Source organism: Aptenodytes forsteri, unplaced genomic scaffold, assembly GCF_000699145.1.
Source record: "Aptenodytes forsteri isolate BGI_AS27 unplaced genomic scaffold, ASM69914v1 Scaffold117, whole genome shotgun sequence".
Taxonomy (NCBI): Eukaryota; Metazoa; Chordata; class Aves; order Sphenisciformes; family Spheniscidae; genus Aptenodytes; species Aptenodytes forsteri.
In genome coordinates this window covers 466109-474974 of record NW_008795555.1, presented here as the reverse complement: position 1 = coordinate 474974, position 8866 = coordinate 466109, and the positions used below count along the sequence as shown (strand labels likewise).

Sequence of the window (8866 nt, the reverse complement as noted above, 5' to 3'; positions counted from 1 at the left end):
GGCCTCCGGGCGCCTCGCCGCACGGCGGCGGGGGAGGCTGGATGCTTTCTCCCGGTTTGGCTGCGATTAGGTGAAGCGTTGCCCGGCCCGTACCCGGCGCTGGAGCCCCCTCCCCAGCCCCTCTCCAGGGATGCTCCCAGGTCCTGAGCACCGCTGGGGTCCCCACGTCCCAGCATCCCCCCGACAGCCCCCTGGGCACCACATCCCCGCAGCAGCCCGGCCACACTCCCCACAACCCCAGCAACAGGTTCCCACTCCCTCCCCACCCCAAACCCTACAGGTCACATCCCAGGGACTCGGCCTTACAGTAAGATAGGCTTCCCGGAGACATCGGGATGGCTCAGGACACGGCTCAGGACCTTGCGGGCCTCCTCCATCCGCGCCAGGTCACTGGAGTCCAGGACGAAGAGGAGCCCATGGGCCTCACTGTAGCGGCTGCGCCAGGCGCTGCGGGAGCGCTGGCCCCCAGGCAGGTCCACCAGCGTCACCTCGAACCTGTCCACCCGCAGGCGGGTCTGGCCAGGCTGCGCCACGGGCAGCACCTCACCGGCCAGCGCTGCATGTGGGGAGAGGACAGAGAGCTGGCACAGTGAGCCCAGGAGCATCCCTGTGGCATGTGCCTCCTCCTCCCCCAGCCACATCCCTGCTCCCGCTCCCAGGGCTGCCCAGGGCACAGCACAAGCCCTGTGCGCTTCCCCCAGCCCAGCAGCTGTATTTCAAGGGTCTTGGTCCTTCAAGGCTCAGGCACTTGGTTGCAAAGGACTGTAAAGCTGCTGTCTCTAGCCAAAGCCAGCTCCGGGGCCGTGCTGCTCCTCACCTCTCTCTATGTCCATGATGATGGAGGTTTTCCCCGCGTTGTCTAGCCCCACAACGAGGAGGGTCACCTTTCTGGGGAGCGACAACAGAGGGTGAGCATCCCAGAGAACGGCTGTGCTCCCTGGGGAGCAGTGACCACTGCTGGCCCTGGGGCTCCCAGGCAAGGGACCCTGTGCATGGCGGGAGAGGGGCAGGACAGTGACACAGGCTCTGGCTGAGCTGGGGGTGAGGGCAGGGACGGTCGCCGGTGCCAGGGAGAGGGTGAGGGCAGGCACAGGTGCCTGGAGCCGCCCTGGCAATGTGGGGCAGCCGCACTGTGGAGCCTTCAATGCACTTTCTATGGCAATGATTTCTTTTCAGATCATATAGGATTAAGCAATGATATGCACAGGCCAAAATGATTGTTCCTTATATGTGAACAGTTAATGATTGCTCTTGGTGTCCTTCTGAGTCAGTGAGTTATGGGTATACATGGCTAGGGAGAGGTAGCAAGGACATTTTATGAGCTTCTGCCTGGACTCAGGAGGTTTTTCCTATTGCTAAACAGTCCTATTTGGTCTCCAGCGACGTGCTCCACCAGAGCCACAAGCAGAACATTTTCCCTGTGGTTGACAAGCCACAGTATTCATTCACAGTGTCGTTTTCTTCTTAAACATACAGACCAGGCTGCATGGGTGGCACAGCTCCACCTCCGGCATTATGGCAACGTTTACTCATTGGCAGGAGAAGACTGCCCGGGCTGGTGCAGTGCCATCCCCAGGGAATTAACCTGGGTCTCCTGACACGTGCAAACACGGCAGGTGTTTCAGTTCGACCTCCCCAGCTTTCTTGGGGAGCTGCTGACTTTGCACAGAGGGAATCTCGCTGGGAGTGTTTCCCGCATGCGCACCCCTGCCTGCCCTGCTCCCCTCCCTGCCCAGCTCCTGCCTGCTGGAGGGGCAGCGAGGACACGCGTGTGCCTTGCTGTGTGGTTTGGGGACGGTTCCTGCAATGGGCACCGCTCTTGCAGTGTTACTGCACCGGTGCCCTCCCCAATAAAAGCATGGGTAAATGTGCCCCCCGGAGACCCCCAAGGAGCGGGCATGGGGACCTACCTGATGGGCTCCTGTATGGCCTGCAGCCACGACCAGCAGCGGGAGAAGAGGTGGAACATGCTCAGTAGCCCCGCGTGGAGGGATGGCCTCTCTTCAGCACCTACAAAGTGAGCAGCCCAGCGTGTCTCTGGGCTTCGTCCTCCTGCCCGTGCCTGCTCCCCATGGCTGGGAGCATCTCACCCCAGGGTGCCCCGTCCCACGGCCCAGCACTACTGCCTCCAGCCTGGTGCACGCAAGCCAAGCCGGGGGTCAAAAGCCAGCCACTGGGCAATACCTCAGGGCATGGACCTCCCGGGTGGACCCTGCCCTGGCAGCCCCTTCTTGCATCGCAGGAGCGCCAGTCAGGCTCTCACCCGCTCGTCCCTGCCGCGCGGCCCCTGCTCACATCCCGTTTGCGCAGCAGCTGCTTAAATCTAATCTGGATTTAAATTACTTACTCCTTGCAGCCTACTTAATCCTGGTGGGTCGGCCCAGGCCGGTGGCCGCTGGGACATGGAGTGCCAAGGGGCTGCCCACCGTGCCGGGTGGCACAGCACAGCACGGCACGGCACTGCATTACCCACCTGGCTACGCCCATGCGGCGCTGGGCAGCCTTGTGCCTCCATCACTGGCTTGAATGGCTTGTGGTGGGGACATCACCTGACAGCTCATGTGGGGCTTCCAGCTGAATTAGTGTCTCCTCTAACAAATGGCATCACTGGCTCCTTGCTGCCTAATCCCTGCGCAGATGTTTCTCTGCAGCCCCTGCAAGGAGCAGCTCCTGCACAGTGTGCACGGCTCTGCTGCCTGCCCAGGGGTCCCCTCTGCGCCGGGCTGGGGGACATCACCACTCACTGCTGGTATTTTGTGCCCTAACGAGGCACCCCCTGAGCAGCAGCAGGTCCTGTGCCGCTCGGAATAGAAATACCAGCCAGCCCAAGCAGGCGCCTGGCTGGGAGCAGGGAGGCGGTGGGGACCCTTGGACAGCAGGGCAGGGAGCGCAGCCAAAAAAGCCCCAACTCCTTGATCTGAACCCTGAAGCTCTTATCTTGCTCCTCAGGTTTCCTGCTTCTTCCCCCAGCCGGGGCAGGGCTGCTGGCATGCTGCCGCTGTTGTGTGCGGAGAAGAGGCCGCACGGGGATGTCTGAGCCACAGGAGCTTTGGGTGGGGGGAGTGGAGTCCAGAGGGACAAGGACATGAGACCCACCAAAAGCCACACTGGGGAGCAAACAGAGATCCTGCTGGCTCACATCAGTCCACGCTAAACTGCCCAGAGCCAGCAGCACTACATCAACCAGCTGAGCCCCAGCCATGAGCCAAGGATGCTGAGGTGCTGCCAGGCATCCCACATCTCCGGGATGGCCCTGGGGGTGCAATCCCAGGCTGGGCGCAGCCCCTCGCTCCAACCCCACACGCTGCCGGGAAGCTCGGCGCCCGCCCCTAGGCAAGGGAGCTGCGCCGGAGCTGCACCGCAGGCAGGGACCCACATCTGGTTAATGATTGATGGAGGAAGTTTCCGTACCGATATCACGGCCACATGCAACAATATCTGGGGCGACTGTTCACCCCCACACCTCTGATGGCAGGGCAGTGGCTGCACCCCAGCGGCCTTAGCCTGGCCCAGGGACAGAGCCCTGTCCCAAGCCTGATGGCCTTTCCCGGTTGCTCTCGTGCCCATGCTGGTAGCCTGCTGGGACCAGCACCAGTGCCAGGTTTCCAGGCAGCACAGGGCTGGGAAGCCTTTTGCAGAATTAGCCGTACCAGGGCTGAAATGACTTGCTGGAAGTGTCAGCGCTTGTCTCTGTGCTTCGGGGTAGCACTGCCAGGGGACAGCTGCGCAGGGGACAGGAAAAGGCATAACCACAGGTGCTATAAATAGGGAAGTGCCATGTGGCAGGCAGCCCCGGAGGCAGTGGCACGGCCTCTCCGAGGGGCAGCGAGAGCCAGTCTCCCTCCGGCACTGATGGATTTCCAGAGGTCTCTGAGCACTTGGGGTCCTCTGCCACTTTTAACACAAGTGACCAAAATCCCCGGCCAAACTGGCACCAGGGACTAGGAAACCCCCCGGGATCCTGAGGCAGCTCCAGGTCACCCTTCCCGATGCACACAGACAGGGCTCAACAGCCAGGAAAACCTCAAAACCCACCCCAAATCTGGTGAAACCCACACTCGACTCCGGAGAGGTGGTGCGAGGGCCAAGCCCAGATTGATGGGCATTTTGCTGGGCCTGGGCTCAGGTTACAGCATGGGCAGCTGGCCCTTCGCCCGCTCAGCCGGCCGGTCGGGGTGCCGCCGGAGCCCCTCTGCCAGCGCCGTGGGGACCCCCCTGGGCAGTGCTGGCGGGGACCCGCAGCAGAGAGCCAGTCTCCCTCCGGCACTGATGGATTTCCAGAGGTCTCTGAGCACTTGGGGTCCTCTGCCACTTTTAACACAAGTGACCAAAATCCCCGGCCAAACTGGCACCAGGGACTAGGAAACCCCCCGGGATCCTGAGGCAGCTCCAGGTCACCCTTCCCGATGCACACAGACAGGGCTCAACAGCCAGGAAAACCTCAAAACCCACCCCAAATCTGGTGAAACCCACACTCGACTCTGAGAGGTGGTGCGAGGGCCAAGCCCAGATTGATGGGCATTTTGCTGGGCCTGGGCTCAGGTTACAGCATGGGCAGCTGGCCCTTCGCCCGCTCAGCCGGCCGGTCGGGGTGCCGCCGGAGCCCCTCTGCCAGCGCCGTGGGGACCCCCCTGGGCAGTGCTGGCGGGGACCCGCAGCAGCCGTCCATGTTTCCTTGGTGACTGTTGCCAGGTGAGAAACTCTAAGGCAGAATTTATTATCTTGGCGGATAACCGGAGACGTTCCTCGCTGGAGCTGTTACCGGACTGTGCCCCAGCACTGTGCCAGGCTGGACCCTCTAGTGCCACCGGTGCTAGTGGGAGCCCCCGAGGGAGGGCTGTGCCCAGGGCGCCGGGGCTGCTCGGCCTCTGGCATTGCTTCCCGGAAGGCGGCACGTGTTTTGGGGCTATTTCTGCCCACTGGAGTGTCGCATGCGAGGGAAGGAGGCGAAACCACAGGGACCGCGGAGAAGTGCAGATGGACGTGGGCTGGTGGGCTGCCCTGCCTTGGCTTCCCTAGACCCCGTGAGTACGTGCCCGAGCTGACATCGGGCACGCTGGGACCCCCTGCCCGGGACCCCCAGGGTGAGGAGCAGAGTGGAGGGGACGGCAGTGGCAGGGCTGGGGGAGCTTGCACATGGGGAATAACAGCTTGTAAGGGAAAGCAGTGGGCAGCGCAGAGCTATAGGGGCTGCCTATAGCATTTACCGAGAGCCTTGAGCCAGGGTGGCACCAAAACCAAGGTGATGGCAAGGGCCAAAAAGTCCCAGCGGAAATATTTACAAGCAAGCTGTCTTGCTTTGCTTGGGACCTCATCATCCCTGCCCAAAAAAGCATCCGTGGCAGGGCGAGGACATGCACAGGCTTTGGGGAGGGACTCATCTTTCTGTTTAATGCATCGGATGATGGCAGCAGCATGGTAGATATGCAAATAGCCGCATCGTCCCTTTAAATCCCAGCACGGCTCTGGTGGCTAACGATAACCCTGGATCACATGAGCTCCTAAATCCCAAAAGCTAATTACAGGCAAACACCCTGCGGTCAGGCTGGAAATGCAAGATAATTACAGCCTGTGCCGTGGAGCTCTGTTGGTGATGAATTGGGACACCGGGAATGTTTGCTGGCCAGCTGGTGCAGTGGCAGGGAGCGGCTGTCAACTGACGGGGACCGCGGACGGTCTCCCCCCCAGCCTCCGTGCCGGCACTTTGTGCACTTTGTGCCGGTGCAGAGCCTGCGGTGCAAACCGTCCGCACTCCCCACCACCAGGCCAGCAACCATTTTGCAAGCTGTTTTGGGCAAGGGAGGTTGTTTTTCTGGAGCGGTCTTTGCTCCCCCAATGCCGGTACCATCACCCTGTGGTGGAGGCAGAAGAAGGGGAGGAAGCGTGCAGGGAGCTGGTTGCTTTTTACCCAATTTCTGGCCAGGTGCTTCCCAGGCAGAGCACACACAAATTCATGGGAGAGTCTTGGATTTCAGCGGAAGGTCCTGTGCTGGGGTTTGCTCTGCTCCCTGCTGCATGGGGAAACTGCCAGCTCGCTCCTGCGCCACACATGCAGCTTGGTGATGCCCCTGCGATGGCTACAAGCCCTCCCCGAGCTCCTACAGTGGTTTTGCTGAGAGCATTACAGTGCTCCTGCTGCTTTCCCGCAGCAAAGCATGGGGGAAAGGAGAATGTAAACCATCCCTCCTGCCTGCCAGGATGCCTGGGCATGCGCAGTCGCAGCCTGGCTGGGTTAGCATGCTGCCAGGGCTGTATACTCTTACAGCAGGTGGGACCGGGGGAATCAGTTAATTAAAAGTAATTTTAACCCTCCCTGCCTGGTTTAGTGTTACAGCATCACCTGCTGCCTGAGCTGCGACTGTAGCCAAAGAGGCATGACTTCAAAATACATAATTATCGCAAAGACCTATAAATACACCCGAAGAAGGTAACTCCGTTTTCTTGTTAAAGAATTAAAACCGTGAGGCAGCAGTGGCATGGCCCAGGCCAGAGGAGCACCCCGGCTCTGGCAGCACTGAGCCCGGTGGTGGGCTTAGCACAGCCTCCAGCCTGCAGTGGGATTTAGAGGGATGAGGTCCTCAGGGCAGACCCAAGTTTTTGTCCCAGCAGGATAAGGGCGTGAAGCTGGACGAGGAAATGGAGCGGCAAAAGCAGTCGCATGATGAAGCAAATGGAAAAAATATTTCCCCAACCAGAAACTATTCCACAGGCTGCTGGGGCAGGAAAAAAATACAGCTGAGTTATTGAGAAAGCAATGCAAAATCCAAACAGTTTAGGCTGTGAAAACCAGCCATTTGCAAAGCTATTTCCAAACTAAGTAAAAAGTTCCCGGCTCACAGATTCCTGGGACCCACCCAGCTGTCAGCCCTGCTGGTCGGGGCAGCGTGGCTCCCTGTGTCCCCTGCTCACTGCATGTCGAGCTGGGGAACACTGTGATTTCCACTTCATCCAGCACACGGGGTCTTTTGGGGATCAACACATCCTCACCGTCGCTCCGTGCGGCACCAGCTGAATATTTAATCCTCAGCACAAAGTGGGGAGGTTTCAGATTCGAAAGGGCGGCGGGGGGGGGAGCACGGCTGTCCCTGCACCCTGAGCAGCTGCCTCCACCTCTGTGTGCAGGGCTATATTTGGGAAGCTGGCAGCTTGTGCTTGGCATGTCCCAGCGAGCGCTCCGGGAGCGATGTCTGCTCCAGGTCCTAGTGCAGCAGCAGTGCCCCGGGGAGAGGAGAGGAGAGCTTGTGGGAGCGTGCAGGCAGCTCTCCCCACCTGGGCTCTTTAAGGGCTTTGGCAAGGAGCTCCCTGCCATTTCCAAATGGCTTTTCTCTTCTCCTTTTACAGGAGCCGAGCCGCCAGGCAGGCGTGTGTAAAGCAGACATGGCTATTTTCAGAGTGAGAGCCAGTGACGGAGCCTGCTCCCACCCCACGTACAGCCCGCGCTCTCACACACAAATGCCCTCACGCGTCTGCGGGCGTGCAAGGGGCTGGAAAAACTGCACAGCAAATCCCCCGTATACCACTGCGGGCAGACACCACTGCCATGGCCTTGTGTTCAAAGTGCATTGTGTGAACACTGGGATTAAAAAAACAATGAAGGCTGGGATTAAGAAAATAATGAAGCTGGGATGGTCTCCGGGACAGGGCAGACATTTGTGGGAACAGGAGAACTGACATCTGCACGTGGTGGCAGGACTCAGGCCGGTGCCTGGGGCATCCCTGGGTGAGGGGAGACTCCTGAGTGCTGGTGCCTGCAGCAAGGCACGGGGCAGGGACTCGGGCAGCACCGTGCCACCCTTGTGAAGGGAAAACAGTGTTTTCTCCTTCCCTCTGCCTTTCTCTCCTATTCCAGCTCCCGACAGTGAGGTCTGCAAAACACATGAGCTTCTAGGTGCTGCCGTAACATAAATAACCTGCCACCCCATCTAAACGCCCTCACTTTCCTAAGTGGTCCTGGAGATGCCAGCACAGTCCCCCTCTGTTTGGCACCTTGGGTTATATCCTGATGGGCACTTCCATGGCAGTTTCGCATCGTATTGGAGGTCACTTCATCCCACCCAGCCCAGGGGCTGTTCTGCTCCTGGGAGGGCTCGGAGCGAGGGCTGGCCAGCAGCTGCCTGCTCTGCTGGCCCAGGATCTGGCCACTGCACATGGGAACACCCGGGTGGGATGTCCCCAGCACCCGGGCAGTCCCTCCCGGCTTACCACAGCTCTGGGTCAGCCGGTGGCTCTGTGATGGCACTGTCACAGGCTATCTGTGTAGCCCAAGCCATGCTGGGTTTGCAGACAGAGGCGCAGGCGTTGAGCCGGCAGGCACAGGGAGTGGTGGAGGCAGTGGGGGCAGGATTGCTTGCTGATGCTATCTGTGATACAGATCGCTTTTATGGTCTGCTGTTTACAGCGCTGAGCTGTGGACAGGTAGGGTTAGGCTTGAGGGGTGACTCACAGCGTGAACCAGAAAACAGCCCGCTGCCTTTCCATGCTTGGGTCAGAAAATGGGATAATAACTGGTGTAGGAAGCACTATGAGGCTTCTACCTTCCATTCTCCTGACGGCTGCCGGGGCTCCTGGATGCAGGACTAGAATTCTTGACTGCTTAAACAATTGCTCTTAAGTATTTCATCATGAAGCAGGGGAAGATGAAATTAAAAATATGAGTCGGAGCCCAGGCATTGCTCAGCTGAGGGCTTGGTGACCTGCCAGACTCCTGGGGGATGCTTTTAATTTGGATAAATGGAAGTTGCATAAATGGTATAAATTGCACGTTGCTCTTGCTGCTAATAGAGGTGTGGGCGCAGTTGGCAGCGCTGCACAATGCGCCGTCACCGGCTGAGTGCCCAGCCAGGCTGCGTGCCGGGGCCGGCGCAAC

At 59.7% G+C, this 8866-nt stretch overlaps 1 long non-coding RNA gene across 1 annotated transcript; it reads left to right on the top strand.

The window, feature by feature from the left end:
• The first annotated feature begins 4644 nt into the window (after positions 1-4644).
• On the top strand, positions 4645-7921 carry LOC103901277. Its single transcript, XR_657725.2, has 3 exons — positions 4645-5024; positions 6327-6427; positions 7342-7921. It is a non-coding gene; the product is annotated as an uncharacterized LOC103901277 (long non-coding RNA).
• The last annotated feature ends 945 nt before the right edge of the window (positions 7922-8866 follow it).